The sequence below is a fragment of the Myotis yumanensis genome, unplaced genomic scaffold (genome assembly GCF_028538775.1).
Source record: "Myotis yumanensis isolate MYYU_CA2020_CCGP unplaced genomic scaffold, mMyoYum1.0.hap1 SCAF_3, whole genome shotgun sequence".
Lineage (NCBI taxonomy): Eukaryota > Metazoa > Chordata > Mammalia > Chiroptera > Vespertilionidae > Myotis > Myotis yumanensis.
Window position 1 is genome coordinate 168,664,577 of NW_027223754.1, and position 22,386 is coordinate 168,686,962.

The following is a 22,386-nucleotide window of genomic DNA, read 5'->3' on the forward strand; positions in this document are numbered from 1 at the left end:
AATGTGAATGTTATACTCACAGCACATTCAATTTGGACGAACCACATTTCAAAAGCTCAGTGGCCACATGTGATTAGTGTAGTGGACAGCACAGTGTCAGGAAGACAAAGGAACCAGATCCAGGTGGGCCACTGTGCACGATATGACTCTCATCGGCAAGTTCCTGACATGAATGAACAGTTTTTGTTCCAGATTAAAAGATACTGAGAGAACAAAACAACCATGTGCAGTGTGGATTCGCCAATGGAAAGTTCAGGTTGTCACCTGTGCTTTTTGGCTGATTGGCTCTAAACCGGAGGTTCCCACCACCCTCTCCTTGGGATTGATTAATTTGTGAGAGCAGAGCACAGAATTTATAGAAACATTTCCTTCCATTTACCAGTTTATTACACAGGGTTTGAAGGAGTTCAGAACAGGCCTCCCCGAGATGTACCACTATGGCATGTGGATTACTCTGAGCTGAAGGCAATCAAGACCCTGAGGGCTCAAGAGAAACTTTTATCTCTCCCTTGAAGAATTGAAATTGGGGGCCTTGCCCATAATAAGAGCTATCACCAGAAATAAACTTTTATGATCCATCTGTATGGCAGGGCGAATATCTAATCACTGAACAGCTGCTCTTCTTATCGTCCCGTGAATGACTCTCCTCCCCTCGGAAGCCTGTCCCATCCCACTCCTTGGCTCAATATGCCAAGTCTTGTGGCACCGAGCCTTTAACCTATGGCATCTGGTGCTCTCTCCAGAGAGGGTCAGAACTCAGTGCATTGTTTGGTGGTGTGGGAGTTATATTCCTTAGGGCTCTTTAAATTTCTAACAGTCTGCCTTTTTCACGTCATTGATTTGTTTAAGAGGTTGGACCTGTTGATAAGTGAGAATATTTATTTAAATTTATTTAAGTGTTTGTCACTGTTATTTAAACATATTTAAATATTTAAGAATATTTAAGTTTATGTCATTAAGAACATGTTCCTACCCAAAGTTACCTTCTTACACTTATGCCTCCTGTTCCCTTTCTGTTTCCAAGCCTCTCATGTATATGTGGGTTCCTGTATGCACAAAATTAAACATTTGTTTTTCCCCTGTGAATCTTTTAAATATTGATTTGATTAGTAGACCAACAAAAGAAACCCTTTGCATGGTGGTGGAAAAATTATTTCTCCCCAACAAGGTAACATAAGGACACAGACAAACAGCCAGACAAAGCGGAACCTGAGCCGGGTGTGTGGGAAGCGGGAGTTTCCATGACCTCGCCAGCACGCCACTCCTCACCTCCACACGCTCACCAACCTGAAGCCTCCAAACCCCTCCTCTGGGTTTCTAGGGAGCTTCATCACATAAGCAAGAGTGATTGTCACTGGCCACTGATTTAACCTCACCCAGGTCAGGGGATGGGACTGAAAATTTCAACCCTCTAATCACCTGGTGGGTTCTTCTGGCAACCAGTCCCCACATTTGTTTATCTAGGGCAGTGGTTCTCAACCTTCTGGCCTTTAAATACAGTTCCTCATGTTGTGACCCAACCACAAAATTATTTTCGTTGCTACTTCATAACTGTAATGTTGCTACTGTTATGAATCGTAATGTAAATACCCGATATGCAGGATGGTCTTAGGCGACCCCCGTGAAAGGGTCGTTCGACCGCCAAAAGGATCGCGACCCACAGGTTGAGAACCGCTGATCTAGGGGCTTTGCAAACGTCACGTCTCTAACCTAAAAGGCACATTTATCACTCTGCTCTTATCCCATAAGAAACTCCCGGGGTTTTAGGGGCTCTGTATTTCTTATTATAAATCACAATACCAAAACAGTCATTAACAATATGTGGCATTCAGCTGCACAGAATTAAATTATGTTAAGAAATCATTTTTAATTTTATGAAATATGATGTTATTTTGCTTTTGTAGTGATTTTTTTCAATGCAATCTAATTTTTTGTTGTTGTTGTTGTTAATCCTTACCCAAAGATATTTTTTAGAGAGAGTGGAAGGGAGGCGGAGAGACAGAGATAGAGAAACACGGATGTGAGAGAGACACATCAATTGTTTGCCTCCCACGTGAGGCCCAACTGGCCCAGGGATTGGGTCTACAATAGAGGAATCAAAATAGGGTAGGGCTGCAACCTAATTTTAAAAATCCATTAAAAGTTATGTAAAAGAAAAGGATGGGTTCCTATGGTTCCAGAAAAATTCCCTTCAGTAGCCCAGAAGAAGGCTGGACATGTATAGGGTAGATTCACAAGACCCCTCTAAGTGATTGTTAACAAAACGAATATATCAGCTAACAGTTCAGCTACCCAATACTTGGGTTTGGCAGAGCACTAAGAAACCTCTCAATATCTGGATTCGATTTTAGGTTCACTCAAAGAGTCTTGTCCACTAAACTCATACCACTGACAACACAAACAAATGGTTCCAATTCTTTCCAAAAAACTCAGCTCATCGCAGGACCCCTACATGTGAACCAAAGCAGAAACAGGAAACACATGAGGCCGGCCAAGCCTTACAGAGCTGCAACCAAAGCCAGAACTGAGGTGCTCGCCTCTGAGAACTCCAGGAGGGCAACGGCAATTACGGCACAGTCTGTTACACTTCGAGAACTGCAATGTAACCAACCGGTTATTTCCAACATCATAATTACATCCTTGCAGACCGCCTTTTAAACTTGCTAAAATGTGCTTATACTACTGGCTATGAGGATGTGTTTTAAATTGGTGTTTTGCAGCTTGGTTTACATTAGGAAGAAAAGACCTAACCATTTTATAGCACTTAGATATTGAAAAAATTATATCTTTGGTGTCTATGATACCTTGTTTTTTTTTGGGGGGGGGGGCACAGGGGCAGAACTAGCAAGTCAGTGAAACAATACTACAATACTGCAGATATTTTTAATGAGTATTATAAATCCGATAGAGTGAATTGACTTTGGCATTTTATTTTGATATCATTTTATAATTATATGCCCAATTTATCTATTAAGTATCTGGGATCAATAGATGGGACAAAGCTGCCTTTTTTTTTTTTAATGAAAGGGCAAACTTAACAAAGTATCCATTTTGCCTAAAGACAGAGTTGAGAAACAAGATGTATTACCCAGACATTCTATCAAATTAAAGGCATACATGAAACTGGAAAGGATTTGTGAGAGAAAATATAAAAATATTTATAGTGTTATTCTGCTGGTAATGAGAACTAATAGATTCACTGCTTAATGTCAACACAAAGGAGAAACTGTAAATTTGAGTGAATAAAAACAGCAACAGCTTTATTGAAACATCATCTAGGTAGAAAAAAGCTGCAGCTGTTGCTCTCAGGACCTAATATAGTCCTGAGAAACAAATAATTTATGAACCTAATATGATAATTATACTTCCCCTACTGAAGGGCTCCAGTTAAAATTGGGTATTCTTGTTTCTGGTCATCTAATGCAGCTGAAAAGTTCATTTCTCAGCAAAAATAAAATAAAATAAAATCACGGTGACGCTGTTGTAGCTTTTCATTAAAATGGGGGCAGAATTAAGGTGGGGGGTGAAGGAGGATTCCAAAAAGGGAAAAAACCGTTCATTTTATTTCTTTATATAAATCATTTTTTTAAATGTAATATTTTGAAATGTACCACCTTGAATAGCATTGTGATTAGTTCATTTAATTTAGGCACCTGAAATATAAAAATATTTGGGACCTCTATGTTACCTGCTCATCAAAACGCTGACTAGAGAGCCCACCAGCATGGCTTCATGGTTGAGTGTCCACCTATGAACCAGGAGATCAGGAGATCTTAGTTTGATTCCCTGGACTGGGGGCTCAATCCCTAGCGTGGGGCATGCAGGAGGTAGCTAGCTGATCAATGATTCTCTCTCATCATTGATGTTTCTATCTCTCTCTCCTTCTCCCCTCCTCTCTTGGAAATCAATTAAAAAACACACATCATTTTTTAAAAAGCTGACTAGAGAACTGAAAACTAGTTATTCTAATATGATGAAAAAATCTTTGGCATTGACATGTCAATGGAATTTTGTATGGGTGCACAATGAAAGCATAATTCAAAGTCAGGTTTGACAATGCAATGGCCAATTTTTTTTAAAGCCATTATCTGTAATTTTATAACAAAGATAATTTATTACCTATCATAAAACACAAAATGACCTTTCAGGAAATTCATGGGTAAAAACCGAAGTGCCTGATAAGTAGTGCCCTAGCAATAAAAGTAATCAGAATTATACATCTACACGTCATCTAACTACAGCACTGGCTTGGAGGTGGTTAACTCCAACTGACATGTTTATTATGGTGGATGCTTGCCATTGAAATGATCAGAGATGTACTGAATATATGACAGACCTCAACCAGGGTCTGGTGCAAAGGGCACTGGGCATGGATGAAGGGGACTGCCTGGGTTCAAGTCCTGATTTTGCAACTTTGCTGCATGATCGTAGGCAATAACTTATTCTCAGTTTATTTATCTGAAGCTGATAATAAAATTACTCTCCCTGGTTATTTATAGGGTTGTGCAAGGATACAAATGGCAATTCAAAAGCATGTTGTAAAAACACAAAGCACTATATAAATATAAAGTTCATGTACACAGACCCAGAGATATGAAAAAAATGTAATCAGAATTTGGTGAATGTGTTTATTTTTGGTGCCTGACACTTTTAAATGTCTGATCTTATCTAATCTTCTTTAACCAAAGATGAAAATTCAAGGTTACTAGTTGCCTGAAGTCACCCCCCAGAACTGACACAAGAATCTTACTCTGTCCAATTCCAATTTTTTTTAATAGTTTGTCTCTTGAGCTACTATGAATAATTCCAAGGGGGCACCAATGCTGAATCCAAGTTGATAAAGAATTAAGATTAAGATAGCTCAGCGGGTGTGGCTCAGTGGTTGAACATCAACCCATGAACCAGAAGGTCACCGTTCAATTCTGGGGAAGGCACATGCCCGGGTTGTAGGCTCAATCCCCAGTAAGGGATGTGGGGGAGGCAGCTGATCAATGATTCTCTCTCATCATTGATGTTTCTATCCCTCTCTCCCCTCCTCTCTGACATAAATTAAAAAATAAAAAAGAATTAAGATAGTATTGTAAGTATAAGTCAAAAGAATTAACAAATAACAGACTAACATATTTTGAAAACCACAGCAGTGAAATTCTGGCAAATAGCCAAAGACATTCATTCATGTGCCAACGATATAAGTTAGATAATATGAGCACAAATACTAAGATGAAGAAAGTATAGAAACTGTCCTCCTGAATCCTATGATCTAGTGAATGTACAACTAAAGAGATGTCAAAGGAATGGCCCATATCACCTTGGGAATGAGGTTGTGTTCACAAGTCCAGATTAGGCAGGATGTCTAGTGATCTGCCAAACAGTCCTGTACCTGAAAACTCTTCTCCCAATTGACTAGAAGTCTCTGAAAACTGGTCTCAGAATACATATAATGCTTGACTTGAATGCCAACATCCCCAACCACCATTCTTAAAGCAATCACACCCCTAAGCAACCATTTCCCATCATTCCATACTTTCCAAATATTATGAGGCCTGCCCAGTCTCACTCCACACATCACTTACAGCTGAGTCTATCCCTCAGGCCTCACATCATACTGTGGTAGTTTTATTTGGTTTCCAGTATCTCTTTCTCTGGTCTGTTTAGCAGGATCTACAGTATTTTGGTGAATATTAGGTTGGGAAAAATCAATTTCCCATATTATAGAGAGGTTGTAAACCTGCAGATTACAGGCCCTATAACATTAAATGAGATATTAAATTCTAAAATGGAGCCAAAGAGTCAGTGCTAGTGAAAGGAAAGGCAATAATGAAACATAAAACACAAAGACGGGAGACTTTCTTTCAAGATTAAGATGGCTGTATCCACCTAGGACAGTGGACTTGAATTTTAACCCTATGGCTTTAGGCACATCACTTAGCCCGAAGACTCAGTTTCCTCATTAATAAAATGTATATTATAATACCTACATCTGAAGATCATTGTGGAGAATATATCAATATAAGCTTTATTATAATACCTAGATCAGAAGATCATTGTGGAGAACACATAAATAAAATGTGTATTATAATACCTATATCAGAAGGTCATTGTGAAAAATGTATCAATATAATATATATTATAATACCTACATCAGAAGGTCATTGTGGAGAATACATCAATAAAATGTATATTATAGTACCTACATCAGAAGGTCATTGTGAAGAATAAATTGTGGACACATAAAAGTGACTTGAAAAGTGTTAAGTACTATATAAATATTGGCTATTATTACTTTTTAACTTTAATCTCAAATAAATTTTGGCACCCTTAACATTGTTAGGCACCAATTTTTCTGTTACTTTTTACCTTGGCCATCCCTGCCATTCACTCCCTTTTGAATATAAAAATAAAATAAATTAGAACACAGAAAAAGATAGCATTAATTTAGCAAATATTTTTGAACGACCTCAATGTCCTAAGCACTCTTGGCTACTACTTTTAATAAAAAGAAATGTAAATCAGGAAATGTTTCCTTTTTTTTTCTGAATCTGGATGGCTCAATCTGACACCAGCTTGTTACTGGCATATAAACTCAATGACCATAATATTTAAATGGAAAAAATGAGGCATTCTCTTCTAATCATTTCTGGAATGCAAATTCCAAGTTCAAGTTGATGGTTTCCATTAGAGTTCTCGTTTTTTCCCATCTTGAGAAAGACAAAAGTGCTCTTTGTCACTCTCGAAAGTTAATAGTGCTCTTCAGTTCCTCAGAATGCAATTTAATTACCTACATAATAATGAGAGTTTTTGTATTTCCAGAAACCTATTGCACTGGGCCACACTGAGATAATGTCCACACACAAAGCAGGCTAATAATATAGTGTCCCTTCATAATTATATTCTTCAAATATTTGGGCAATACTTATGAAAAGGAGGGGCTCAGCCTCTCCTCCACTCTGCCCACTGCACCAGCAACACATCAGACACATGCTCCTACCCAATACAAGACTCCACAGCTGAACCTGGAGCAGAAGGGTTCAGTGAGTCCCTTGGGCATCTCACCTTCCCAGCCCTACCCTAAGTGGTTACTCTAAGGATTTCTTTCATCCACAAATAACACTACTGCCCCTGAGAAGATCTTTGGTAAGCACAATTTTCTCCATCTTGCTGCATTTCCAGTGATGTTTGGTGTTGTTTTTAGCTCCTCTTATGCACTGCCTTTTCTTTTTTCCACAATCCTCCCCCTTCTTCAAATTCGGCTCTAAAAATGTGCCTAGAAGTTAAACATGTCTCCTTCTGAAGAGCTGAAACAACCACCACATGAGTCATTCTCACACCCCAACCAGATTAGCTAATGCCTTTGTAGAAAGGCCCAATGACTATCACAAACCTATCAGATTTCAGATGAATTCACTGGTTCCTTTACCATCTTTAAAAAAAATAAATAAATTCTTTATTGTGTTAGCATATACTAAAGATAAAAATTTTGTTAACTTAACTATTTTTAAGTGTACAATTTGGTGGCATTAGTTCCATTTCCCAGGTTGTGCAACCATCACCACTACTTCCAAAATTTTTTGTATCACCGCAGTGACTCTGTAACCCATTAAGCAATAACTCCCCATTTTCTCCTGCCCCCCAGTCCATGATAGCCTCTACTTTCTGCCTGTATGAATTTGCCTATTCTAGATATTTGGAGAATCATATATTTGTCCTTTTGCTTCTGGCTTATTTCACTTAACATAATGATGTCAAGATTCATTGATGCTGTAGCATGTATCATTCCTTATGACTAATATTCCATTGTATGCATGCATATATCACATTTTGTTTATCTATTCATCTATTGATGGACACTTCAGTTGTTTTCACCCTTTGGCTACTGTGAATAATACTGCAATGAACAATGGCATAAAAATATCTATTTGAGTCCCTGTTTTCAATTCTTTTTGTTGCTAATCCTCACCTGAGGACATTTTTTTCTATTGATTTCTAGAGAAAGTGGAAGGGAAGGAGGAAGGGAGAGAAGGAAAGAGAAACATTGATGTGTCTGGATTGAACCTACAACCCAGGCACATGCCCTTGGCTGGGAATCGAACCAGAGACCCTTTGGTGCATGGGCTGACACTCTAAGCAAAGAGCCATACCGGTCAGAATCCTGCTTTCAATTCTTTTGGGTATAAACCTAGGAGTAGAATTGCTGAGTCATATAGTAATTATATGTTTAGTTTTTTGAGGAGCCGCCAAATTATTTTCCACAGCTGATGTACCATTTTACATTCCATCAGCAGTGTATGAGGATTCCAACTTCTCAACATCCTTGCTGACACGTTATTTTCTCATTTTTTTTTTTTTTAAATTATAGCAATTCTAGCAGGTATGAAGTGGTGTTCTGGTTTTGATTGGCATTTCCCTAATGACAAATGATGCTAAGTATCTTTTCATGGCCATCTGTATATCTTCTTGGAGAAATGTCTACTCAAATCCTTTGTCCATTTTCAATTAGGATGTCTTTTCACTGAGTTGTAGGAGTTCTTTATATATTCTGGGTATTAAAGCTTTATAGATATATTATTTCCGAATAGTTTCCCACTCTGTTAGTTATCTTTTCATTTTCTTGTGAATGCCCTTGATGAACAAAAGTTTTTAATTTTGATAAAGTCCAATTTATCCATTGTTGTTGCTCATGCTTTCGGTGTAGTATCTAAGAATCATCGCTAAATCCAGGGTCATGAAGATTTATCTCTAGGTTTTCTTCTAAGAGTTTTATGGTATTAACTCTTATATTTAGGTTGTTGATCCATTTTGAGTTAATTTTTGTATACAATATGAGGTAGAGGTCCAACTTCATTCCAATTTTTAGCATGTGGAAATCCAGTTGTTAAAAAGACTCTTATTTTCTCATTAGATATACTTGACACCCTTTCAAAAATCAATTGGCCATTGATATGTAGATTTAGTCCTGAACTCTCAATTCTATTCCATTGGTCTATATGCTTATCTGTATGCCAGTACTACACTGTTTTAATTACTGTGGTTTTATAAAAGTATTGAAATCAGGAAATGTGAATCCTCCAACTTCATTCATCCTTTTCAAAATTGTTTTGGCTACTGAGGGCCTCTTATAGTTTCACATGAATTTGAGTCAACTTTTCCACTTCTGCAATATTTACTATTTTAATAAAAATTTTATTTAGATTTAATAACATTAATGATAGGCAATCATATAATTGATTTTATTTCATTTAACTAATTTGGTGTTGCTTTTTTAAAAATATATTTTTATTGATTTCAGAGAAGAAGGAAGAGGCAGAGAGAGAGAGAAACATCAATGATGAGAATCATCGATTGGCTGCCTCCTGCATGCCCCTTACTGGGGATCAAGCCTGAAACCCAGGCATGTGCCCTTGGCCGGAATCGAGCCTGGGACCCTTCAGTCCACAGGCTGACGCTCTATCCACTGAACCAAACCAGCTAGGGCTGTTGTTGCTTTCTAAAAACTTGGCTAAGACAACTGATGTTCTATAAAGGACAAACGGTTTTAATTATAGAAATATGTTCCAACAACATCTTGGAAAGCTATCACTATCCCTTCATAGTTCAACTGTTTCAGATCTAAGACTCTCAGGGTTCCCAGCTGAACATCACCCCAAATTTGCAGTGGGGTATGGCTCAGCTGAAACTTGGTTCTAGCCACTGACCTGTCAGTTCCCAGATTACAGTGATTATACATGTCCTGGGGGTGAAAGACACCACTCTTAAATTTCTATTGTCTTTAAACTCAGAGCACATGTGAGTCATAACCCCATGCTTCCCTTCCAGAGCTGGACTGATTTCAAAATCTGTTTTTGACAGATAGGAGGGATGAGAATATAAAAACGTAAGGGAAAAGAAAAATCTGTAAGTCCACATTCCCTCATCCAACACCTCTGATGCAAAGACTTTTGTGTTTCAGAATTCAGAAAGAAAAAACTCGACAGGCTTCCAATGGAGATGGCAGAATAGGTAAGCACCACCCTTGCCTCCTCTCATGTCCACTTTAAAACTACAACTAAACGAGAGAATAACCAGCACTGGGAGCTGCCTGAGGTCTAGCTGAACAGAAGTCCTATAACTACGGACATACAGAAGAAGCCACTTTGAGACAGGCAGGAGTGACAAAGGCACGGAATGGGCTGGGGACACACACACACACACACACACACACTCAGCAGTTTAAAAATTGGGAGGGATGTCTCAATTGCAGAGGTTCCCCTAAAGCAGCGGTTCTCAACCTGTGAACAGGGGTCGCCTAAGACCATCAGAAAACACATATATAATTACATATTGTTTTTGTGATTAATCACTATGCTTTAATTATGTTCAATTTGTAACCATGAAAATACATCCTGCATATCAGATATTTACATTACGATTCATAACAATAGCAAAATTACAGTTATGAAGTAGCAACAAAAATAATTTCATGGTTGGGGGTCACCACAACATGAGGAACTGTATTAAAGGGTTGCGGCATTAGGAAGGTTGAGAACCACTGCCCTAAACATGAGGGGATCCCAGCCCCACACCAGGTTCTCCAGCACAAGGTTCCAATCCCAGGAAGAGAAGTACCGGTAACTTTCGGCTTGAAAACCAGCAGGAACAGTGGCTCAGACTGAAGGCTGCTTAGGTCTTGGGTGCCTTCTTAAAGGGCCCGCATGGACTTACCTGTTGAAGGAGTCACTAGATCTTAGCTCCGGTGCTGGAGCAGCAGCTTGAAATGCTCAGGGACTTACTGAGAGGAACTGAACTGTCTGGCTTTGAGGCAAAGGTGGGAGGAGCAGCTTTCTCCCAGAAAGAAGTGCCATGGATCATTGCTGAGCCCTCCCCCTGCAGGCCCAGACTGGCACCATATCTGAGTTTCCATCAACCTGGCTAACACTGTTAGCCCGCCCAAGTAATTCACTGAGACCCTACCCTACCCAACTTGCTGGCCCACCCAAAGCCCGTCCAGATGCTTTTCCATACAAACGACCTATCTTGTCTCATACTGGGACTCTGCTAAAATCTCTCAAATGTTCATAAACCCCAAACAAGTAGCATCTAGCCTTGGCATGCCCTGCATTTCCTGCTAAGCAGCCCCAACTAAGGACTAACAGCAGCTAGCCTCAGTTCACAGCTTAGCCTCTCCTAGGCATCTCCAAGCCCAGCACAAGTGGCAGCCACCTGTAGATCACTTTGTAGCTCATACCAGGTGGCCCCAAGCAGGGCACAGGCAGCAGCTGACCTTGGCCTGAACCTCCCAAGAAGCCCCAGAACCAACATGCCCCCATGGGAAACTTCAAACCACACCAGAGTACCACCCAACAACCTTCATGAATGTCACACTCAAAGGGCAGTTTAGGGAGGAATCAGAGCCCCGCTAAAGCAAATCCTGCTACAAATGGTCAGTCCCTATGTAATAGCTCATCCACTGTAGTGATGGACAGTTCTTACAACCAATCAACCTGAGAGTCAATCCCTCCAACCAGCAATCAAAGCTCAACTATAACAGGAGGGCACACACAATCCACACAAGGGACACCCCGAGTCAGGTGACAAGGGAGACTGTACCACAAGGTCACACAGGACACCTATTAAATAGGGCCACTCTACCAAGACTAGGAGACATAACAGCTCCACCTAATACATAGAAACCACACAGGAAGTCAGCCAAAATGAGGAGACAAAGAAACATGCCCCAAATAAAAGAACAGGAAAAATCCCCAGGAAAGAAAACTAAATTAAATGGAGGCAAGCAATCTATCACATACAGAGTTCAAAACATTGGTTATAAGGATGCTCAAGGAACTTAGTGAGAACTTCAACAGCATAAAAAAGAACATAGAAACTATTTAAAGAACCAGTCAGAAAGGAAGGAATACATTACAGAAAATCAACAGATTAGATAAAGCAGAGGAAGGATTGTATTTGTAATTTGGAACACGAGGTAGCAGAGAATACCCAATCAGAACAGCAAAAAAGAAAAAAAGAATAAAAAATGAGGATAGTTTAAGGGGCAATCTGATTTACTTATGTGTCATTTGTATTATTTTTATAATTAGCATGATGTCATCTGGGGATGTCCCTTAGCCCGGCCTGAGCCCTCTCGTAGTCCAGGAGCCCTTAGGGGATGTCCGACTGATGTCATCCATGGGGAGTGGGCCTAAGCCATCAGTTGGACATCTTTAGTGCTGCCACGGAGGTGGGAGAGGCTCCTGCCACTGCCGCTGCGTTCGCCAGCCATGAGCCTGACTTCTGCTCAGCAGAGCTCCCCCTGTGGGAGCACACTGACCACCAGGGGGCAGCTCCTGTGTTGAGCCCCTGGTGGTCAGTACACGTCATAGTGACCGTTTGGTCGATTTGCATATTAGGGTTTTATTAGATAGGATATAAAAGCCTTGCGACCATTCAACCGTCCTACTGGTAGCTATGACACACAATGACCAGCAGGGGGCAGATGCTCCAACTGATAGCGATGATGCGCACTGACCACCAGGGGGCAGACGCTCAATGTAGAAGCTGCGGAGCTGAGGTGACTTGGCAGCTGCGGTTCTCAGGTGCCGCACCCAGAACCAGAGAGGAGGGAGCCCATGCACTGGGCCTCTAGTAGTAAATGATATTTTAATAACTATGTATGGTGTCAAATGGGTGCTGGGTTTATTGGGTGATCACCAAGTAAGTTATATAAGTGTGTAATCACTATGTTGTATACCTGAAATTAATATACTATTGTATGTCAACTGTAATTGAAAATAAAAAATTCTTAATAAAGGAAAAAACTCTTACATGTTACTTGTATGTTACTATGCACCCCTAACACAAACATCTTCCTATTTTGCAGTAAAAAATGTGAACAGTCAGTCTAAATGGGATAAATAAAAAATACAGACTCATGATGGTTGAGGTCAGGTTTTTCCATCCAATGAGTTCAGACTTGTCAGGTTCTATCACCAAATGAGTTATCAGAAACTACTGTTTTCCAGCACTTTTTCGATTTTTGAATTTTAAGAAATTGTGGAACTGTAACTAAGAATGTATTCAGCCCACAATACCAGAACTCAAAACCCTATTGCAGCAGTCTGTCACATACACACAGAGAAAAAGGCTTGCAACTGCCTTAGAATGACAGACTCAGAAGGAAGAACTCCACAGATTGTCATTTTTTCTCATTCTCTCACAAATTGAGTATTTACCAAATTGATTTCCCCTAGTAATCAACTCTAACCCAGAAAGTGAACCCTAAATTTGTCTAAAAGGAAAACTGGAATTGATATACCATGTTTAACCCTTTGCGGTCGTTTGTCTACTCTCAGCCACCAAAGCTTTTTTACCGTTCCGGTCGTATGTCTGCTCTCAGCCACCACAGCAAGGAACCGTACGAATCTTAACTCTATTCATTCATGTATCAGTTCATAATTTCTCTGAAAGCTCTTAAGTGTCTAAGCGACCTTGTCACGAACCAAAACATTGCCCCGACTAATCGGAGATATCGAAACTCAATATAAACAAACGCGGTCGTTCCACACTCGCCATGCAAAACACCGTGGCGAGTCAGTCGCCTTTTGAGAGGGAAGAAATCGACAAGCTTCGGAGATACTTCGCAGAATTTCAAATAAAGCTTTACAAATTACCTTTAACTGTAATTAGGCATTCTCGCTTGTTAAGATATTTCAAAATAATACTCCAAAATGGCAAAAAGAAAGTTACCGAAAGAAGTGTACTGCGAATCTGAAAGTAACGATGAAGAGTTTTATTTTGGCACCTTGAATACTGACTCTGATGTAGAAAGTGATAACGTTTGTAGTGATTCTACCAGTAGTGACGTAGTTCCAAAAAAGAATTAATAAATCTTGTTTATCCTTCATAATCTTGCATGTTATGTATCGCGGCTCTTTCAATGGAAATTAATTCGGACCAGTACGACACCCATGTCCAAATTTAATACGACCGCAAAGGGTTAATTATCAAAGTGACAGAAAAGAGTTAATGCTGTCTAATTAGCAGAGGGACAGGGAGCACACACAGGTATCCAGCGTGTCAGATAGTATGTATGAGCTTTCTGGATGGCAATTTGGCAAAGGTAGCAAAAGCTTTACTACCAGTCATATCCTTTAATCTTATAAATTTTATTTCTAGGAAATATAAATGCTTACTTAAATACACTACATGGTAGTATATAATGTAATCATTTAAAAATCATTTTGTAAAAGAATATTTATGACATGGCAAATTCCAATAATATATTTCAATGTGAAAAAAACTAGATGATAAAACTATATGGTATATACTCAAAAGAATGAAGAGAAACTTGAACAAATATTTGCACACCCATGTTAATATTAACATTATTCACAATAGCCAGAAGGTGGGAGCCATCCAAGTTTCCAACAACGATGAATAGATAACAAAACATACAACAGAGTATTATTTAGCTTTAAAAAGGGAATTCTGACACATGCTACAACGTGGATGAATCCTGAGGGCATTATGCTAGGTGAAATAAACCAGCCACAAAAGGACAAATTTTAATTTTTTTTAAAAAGGACAAATTTTATGTGATTCCACCAATATGAGGTCCTTAGAGTAGTCATATTCAAAGATATAGAAAGTAGAATGGTGGTTGCGAAAGGTGAGGGGGGAGGGAAGAATGGAGAGTGGTTGTTTAAAGGGAGCAGAGTTTCAGTTCCTCAAGATAACAAAGTTTAGGAAATGGATGGTTGCACAATAATGAGAAAGGTCTTAATGATACTAAACTGTACTATTCCCCATACTTCCCCGTTTTGATAAATGACCCCCAAATCCACCAGATTAATCAGACCAAAATTCCTGGAGTCATCCCTGACTCCTTTCCCTCAGACACCCAATTCCTCTAAATCCAGTCAGCTGAGTTTTCAAAATCTACCCAGCAACCAGCTCTTGACTTCTCACCACCCATAGGGCTTAGATAATAACTAGCACTTAACACTAATACGATAAGAGTGCTTATCAAATTCTAGTGCCTGTTTTATATCTAAGTTCTTTTCATATATGAACCCACTTTATCCTCATAACAGCCCTATAGGGTAAAGGTAAGTACTATCGTTAGCTTTACATCACCAATGAAGAGGCATGGAGAAGTCAAGTACTTTGCCCAAGATCACACAGCTCATAAGCCGGAGGACTGGGATCTGACCCAGGAGCCCGTAGGCTGCTATGCTTGTAGCTACTATCTGATAACTGTTTTTTGGTCTTAGGAAGCTTGCTCTCTTGCTAACTGTTCAATATCCCTGCCTCAAGAGGGGCCGTTCCTGAAATTCTAACAGCCTCAGAACAGGGACCCATTCTCTGTCACCTTGCCCTGTGTACTTTTCTTTAGCACATAATTAATAATTACTTGTTCTATATTCTTTGAGTTCCATGAGGGCAGAGATTTCACCTGGTTTGTAGTTGAATCCTAAGCACCTAGAACAACGCCTGGGCCATGTTAGGCACTCCATACTTACCTGCTCAAAGAATGCCTTCTGTCAGTAAGGTTGGCTGCGGGGGGGTCAGACACACCTGAAGTCAAACTCCAGACATCACTTCCTAACTATTGACCGTGGGCAGCCTATTCTACCTTTCAATATTTCATTGTCTGCACCTGAAGAATAGCACTTCCCCATGGGGTTGTTTTGAAGATGAAATGAGTTGTGGCATATGAAGTGTTTAGCATTGAACCTGCACATAATAAACCTTAGGTAAATATTAGCTGCAAGTGTTACATAATGAGAGGAAAAAATGTTATGTTTGGACCTTCCTAAAGTGTTTTTTTTAAAGGGGCATATAATATATAGCCTTTGGGATATGTCAAGTAATAAAGATGCTAATGGCAGTTTATTAAATGTCTAACAACAGAAATGAGGAAATTGCATGTAAATTCAATCTAATATTGAAAACTAAGAAAACTCAACAAACATTTAGACCTCATGTTTATGCATTTTCTACTGTGTTATTGTTTAGATACTAGAGGCCCAGTGCATGAAATCATGCATGGAATGGGGGGGGGGGGGGCTCAGCCTGGCCTGCACCCTCTCCAATCCGGGACCCCTCGTGGGATGTCCAACTCGCAATCCGGGACTGCTGGCTCCTAACCTCTCTGTCTGCCTGCCAGATCACCCCTAACCCCTCTGCCTACCTGCCTGATCATCCTGCCCTCCCCTGCCGGCCTGATCACCCCTAACCGCCTCTGCCTCGGCTGCTGCCACCGTGGTTTTGTCTGGAAGGAGGACCAGACAACCAGAAGATGAACAGTTTATCTGGTCTAATTAGCATATTACCCTTTTATTAGTATAGATTTCTAAATCACATCCATTCTTTAAATGTTGAATGTATGGGCACATTTTCTTAAGCCACCAGTTAAGAAATGGACTGAAATGACAAAAATTCCTTCCAAATAAATCGATTTTAGTAGGTCAGGCTATTATTTGAGGCTAAATAGTGTAAGTGCCTATATCCAACCACCACCCATTCTGCTGGCTCTACTCAGCAGACAGGCAAGGAGGGAGTCAAGTGCAACCCTGGCAGCAAAGCCTCCTCTTCCTCAGGAGAGTGTTCAGAAGTGGGGCACCCACATCTGACCCCAGTCACTTCCTTCTGCTGAAGAAGTGGCCGGGTGATGGCCATTCTAATTGCTGTGGACACATCCACTGAGCTACGAATAGGTGGCTGTTTAAGGGCAACTTGGACCCGGCTGGGAGGGAGGAGCCACAGGCAGAGGCATCTGATCCCAGGCCACAGGTCTCTTTCTCCAAAACTGCAACCCTCGAGACAAGCACCTCTCTGCAAGGTCCCAATGATTCTCATGGTCTTCTGACCACAGCATTTCTCAGCTGCGAATCTAATGCTTTAGAAGCTTTGAACCCTGCTGTTTGCTCCACACAAAAAATAAAAAAATAAGCAACTCCTTGTGTCTTTTCTCTCATTACACTTTGATTATGTAACTTGAAATTCTAGTTCAGTTGCCAGCTGGTAAGGACCTGCTACTACTCTCCCAGTAGATGGGGGTGGTGCATGGAGATGCAAGGGAGCAGGATGATCCAAATGGGAACATTCCCTCCCAATTTGGGAGCTCTTGATTTAGTGGATTGGAAGGCCATTCCTTTTAGAATCCCACCAGGGATTTCAATCGTGTGATTAACCTCTGGCTGGCCAGATGCAGCTAAGAAGGTTGAGGCGTTTCTACTCTAGAAAATACCACAAAGCATAGTTCTTTCATTGTAATTTTTTTAAATATGCAAATCTGAATATAGCCAAATTACCTGAGATGTGAGGCATTTAAATTTTCTCAAAATATGCATTTATCATGCTAATTATAAAAATAATACAAATGACACGTAAGTAAATCAGATTGCCTCTCCCTAGGGAGGGAGTAACAATCCTGAAGCTTGTTCAAGGATCAAATGTCTTAAATTCCCAGACCTTTATGAGTTCATCTCATGCCTGTTTTTGTCCTTGTCCTTCCTTTTCATGTACCAAGTTAATATAAGCATCAGACTTTCCTATATACTAGTAAAACAATATCTCTCATTTATTTAGCATGCAATGTGAGCTAAGCAATACAGTAGGTCTTAGGGGATGTAAAAATGGCCACTAAAACGTTTACTTGTGAAGGCTGTAGGTAAATAAACATAAGAAGTGACCATCCAGGGGGAATAGGTGCCTGCCTGCACAGGGCTGGGGAGTGGAAAAAGAGAGTCCTGAGTCATGCGCAAGAGGAGATGGGAAACCCTCTGAGAGGCTGCTCTGATAAGAAAGTACAGGCTGGCCTGGCCAGTGTGGCTCAGTGGTTGAGCATCAATCTATGAACCTGGAGATCATGGTTCGATTCCCAGTCAGGGACATGTCTGGGTTACCGGCTCGATCCTGTGTGGGGCATGCAGGAGGCAGCTGATCAATGATTCTCTCTCATCATTGATATTTCTATCTTTCTCTCCCCTCTCCCTTCCTCTCTGAAATCAATTATGTGTGTGTGTGTGTGTGTGTGTGTGTGTGTGTGTTTTTAAGTGCAGGCTGGAACTAACACAATGACCATAATAGTGGGGGTGAACAGAATTAGATAGAGTCCAGACATATGAAGGCCTCAGAACCAAGAGGCCTTACAGGGTGATCGGAGAGGAAGGTAAGAAATACCTAGACTTGGTGTCCCATCTGACCGCGGCGACTGGGTTCACTAAGCAAGTACAGCCTTCCAAATCTCCAACTCCTCCTTCACCAGTTTCAGTAGGAAATCCTAACCTTCTATTACACAGAGGAAGTGGGAAACTAGATGCTTCCTGATGGAAACATTAGTAAGTTCCATGGCTGAATCAAACAACATTCCTTTATGCAGTCAACCAACAAGTATTTGTTGAGTGCCTGCCAGATGCCAGCACTGAGGCCCTGCCCCCTTTCATCCTCTCCACCCCCTCAGCCCAAAGGCTCCACCCACGCGTTGGCTTCCATTCCCACTGGCCTTCTCACTATAGAGCATTCGGCACTTTTCCTGCCACTTCAACCTACTCTTCACTTGCCCCTCATTGACATTTTTCATGCTCAAAGTTCTTCCCTCTTTAAAAAAAAAAAAAGGAAGAAAAAGCCCTTTTCTTTGGGCACTGTAGCAGTTAACAAAATGTCAAATGTACTTGCCCTTTGACCCCACAATTCCACTTTAGGAACTTGTCCCACAGAAATTCCTGTAGACATCTGAAAGGAATGCACTGTATGCACAAGCATGTTCAGGGGAGCACTATGTGACAAGCAAAAATGCCTAAATAAAACTCCAACGCCCAGAGAATATACTGTAGCACAACAGAATACATCTGCTTAGGCAGGGAGATGTCTGAGATTACAGACCAAAATACAAGCTGTAACAGACTATCGGGCAGTCAACCCGATTTTTAAAAGTAAATGTGTAAAAGCGTGTGTATGTGGTAGCATAGGCACAGAAAAATCTTGAAGGATAGGCCTCAAATGATTAACAGTGATTACATATGAGGGGGTGCAATTATTATGGATTATTCTGTCATATTTTTCAATGTTTAAAACTTTTACAATGAGCACATACTGCTTTGATCATCAGAACAAAACAATAAAGAGGCTATCATAAAAAGGAAACATGACAACCTTATCAGCCTTGTCCACTGTGTAGTCCGAAAGTCTTCCCACTGCTGCCACAGTTTCAGGTGAGTGGGCACCTTGCCAATGGGGTTCAGCCTCTACCCCCACCACCCAGCTCCGGCTAAGGGCATCCATGACTGGCACACTGCTAATCCTAACCTCCATTTCACACTTCTGCCTTATTTGATGTTGCAACAATCTTTGGTCAGCTGAACGTGACTTCTTTTGATGACTCTCTTCTCTTGCTTTCCTTCTCTTAGAGGTCCTTTGCTTTCCCTCCTGTTGGTGCCTGCTCCCTGCCTAGATCTTTACTTCTGAAGATAGTCAGGGCTCCACAGGGCCCGCGCCTCTGTAACCTCTCCCATGGCATATTAACACCGTCAGGCTAAGGGTTCCAAATGCATCACTCTACGTCAGACGTCTCTTCTGAACGCCAGGATCACACATCTAACTGCCTATGTGACGCCTCTATTTGGAAAACTCCCAGGCATCTCAGACTCAGAGTGTTCACTCAGGGCTTATGTACACACGTATACACACACACACACACACACATTTTTTTTTTGAGGGAAGGAGAGAAAAGAAGTTGGGGCAGTACCCCCTGAAGGTTTCTATTTCCTCTCTGGTTTCAGAAGCAAGATGATCTTAGAATGAGGAGAAAGGGTATAGAGCAGAGATAAGAGGAAAGCAGAGGATTTGAAACAGTTCCTGTGACTGATAGGCAGCCTGCTAGGTGTGCTGAGTTCAGTTTCTGTCCTGCTATTTTTTTCCTGAGTCTGCAAATGCTCAGGACTCAGATTTTCTTTTTGGCCTCCTGACCCTACGACAATAGTTCCCAGTCAGCATAAGAATCAGTTGCATCCTAATAAGCTGGGGAACTGTGACAAAATGACTCCTAAGCCCCAGCGCCCCAACGCCCCAACACCCCAACGCATGGAGACTGTTCTAGTAACTGGGGGCGGGGCGGCTCTCATGTGCCACTCAGTGACGCATGATCCTAAGGAACTTCCCTTTGGTCTCTGAGCACAAGGTCACCGGCTTCACAGAGTACATGTTCTCCTCAGTCATTACACTAACCACCACTGAGCACACTGGTTCGTGATCAAAGCCAGCAGTCAAAACCACAGTGACATGCAATGTCCACTCTGCCTTTCCATCCGACAGAAACAGCAACGTGGAGGAGAGAAAAAATATAGATGGGACTATTATCTACGCACACATGGCTGGGATGAGAAGGACACATTTCCTGGTGGGGTGCTACCAGGATGGCCACCCCTGCCAGAGGGTAAAAGGGGAAAAACAGGCCTCATTCTCTATTCTCTCTCCCGTTTTTCTGGCTCAAAACGAACATTTTATCAAACTATTGAGAATATGAGTCCAAGTATGCTTTGGAGCTGAACTATTAACAGCTGAAAATAGCCCAGAGGAAAAAAATTTAAAAATTTTAACCTTTTAACAATATCTTGTTCATAGAATGTGGGCTGCAATTTTACTTGGGACTTTCAAGATGTCAGAGTTACAGAGGCTGACTGACATACACGGGAAAAGCTTATTCTGCATTTCTTCAGCTGGTTGCTACAACTCTATTTCCTAGCCTGGTGTTCAATTACACATGAAGCCCTGGCTATTGTTCAGTGGTTAGAACATTGGCCCACACACTGAAGGGTCATGGGTTCAATTTCCAGTCAAGGCCACACACTTGGGTTGCAGGTTTGATCCCAGCCCCAGTCAAGGTGCATATGGGAGGTAACAAATCAATGTGTCTCTCTCACATCAATGTTTCTCTCTCCCTCTCTCTCTCTCTCTCTCTCTCTCCCCCTTCTTCCTTCCCTCCCTCCTTCTCTCTCTCCCTCCCTCTCCCTCTCTCTCTTCCTCTCTCCCTCCCTTCCACTTTATCTAAAAATAAAATAAAATTACACATGAATATCTTAATTTCTTGGAAATAAAATCAACCTGTGGGTATAAAGAGATCTTAAAATCATCTATTCTATTTCAATTCCTTGGTCTTACAGATAAGGAAATAATGACAAGAGCATGCCCATATCAGTTCGAACCCAAGTGTCTTAATTCCCAGTTTAGGGGTTTCCACAATGCCCCACCCCCCTGTAGGTAAGAAAAGACTGAAATAAGGGAAATGGAGATTCGCAGCCTACACAGAAACCCGTTTCACACATGTGATCAAATGCCTCATGAACAACAATTAAAAACTCATGTCGAGAGAAACTTTTATTTGAATATGGAGTACTGAACACATGCATTTAATTCTGCTCTCTTCTCAAATACTAGTAAAACATAAATAAAGACAAAAAGAGTAGAAAAGAGATAGCAACACCATTTTGGAAGATGGAGAACAAATAGAAAAGGGGCAACTGGCTTAGCAAACTGGAGAAAGCTTGGTCCAAAACTAGGACCACCTTAGAAGCAATTTCATTTACATCATAAAACCCCAAAAGGCTGAGGACTGGCACACCAGGTCAGTGGGGGTGAATGTGGGGTGGAAAATTGGCTGAAAGTCTGTTTAAGTAGCTAGACCCCCAGAATCTGTCCCTCACTCCTCATGGGTAAGGGATGGCCTCCAAAGCCCCAGGCTCCACCTAGGAGACTGGAAATGTACTGTCTGAAAAGAGTCAAAAAAGGATCTTTAGATGGAGGATTCCATACTGAGGAGAGTTTACAACAAAGATTACTGCTGCATGAGCTAACACACACACCCCACAAACAAAACAAAAATAAAACACAGCCTAAGAATACTAACATCAGGGTTTTCCAAACAAAACAGCCTGATCACCCTAGAACAGTGATGGCGAACCTATGACACGCGTGTCAGAGGTGACACGCGAACTCATTTTTTTGGTTGATTTTTCTTTGTTAAATAGCATTTAAATATATAAAATAAATATCAAAAATACAAATCTTTGTTTTACTATGGTTGCAAAGATCAAAAAATTTCTATATGTGACACAGCACCAGAGTTAAGTTAGGGTTTTTCAAAATGCTGACACGCCAAGTTCAAAAGGTTCACCATCACTGCCCTAGAATGAAGCCCAGAATTGCCAAACTCTATCCACTATGTAAAGAACTTCTAGTGGTCTTTTTAGATAGTTACTCGAAAACAGGAGGGAACAGCAAGACTTTCCAATGCTAAGGAAAGCACCTAACAGAAACATCAAAGCAACTTAGAGGAGAAAAAGAAATCACAGGCAGAAGCAATTTAAAGAAACAAATAAAAACTGTAGCATCTTTAGAGTTCTGAGAAAAGGA

At 40.8% G+C, this 22,386-nt stretch overlaps 1 protein-coding gene across 3 annotated transcripts in view; it reads right to left on the reverse strand.

The window, feature by feature from the left end:
- Nucleotides 1–22,386, reverse strand: part of ANO6 (anoctamin 6) — a 187,901-nt gene that overhangs the window by 106,951 nt on the left and 58,564 nt on the right. The window contains exon 1 of one of the 3 annotated variants that reach the window (XM_070410388.1): nucleotides 10,699–10,717. The exons of the other annotated variants lie outside the window; for them this stretch is intronic. The gene's annotated coding sequence lies outside the window, so the exon portion shown is untranslated. Of the gene's footprint in view, nucleotides 1–10,698; nucleotides 10,718–22,386 lie in introns of those variants that run through there. 3 annotated transcript variants of the gene reach the window in all.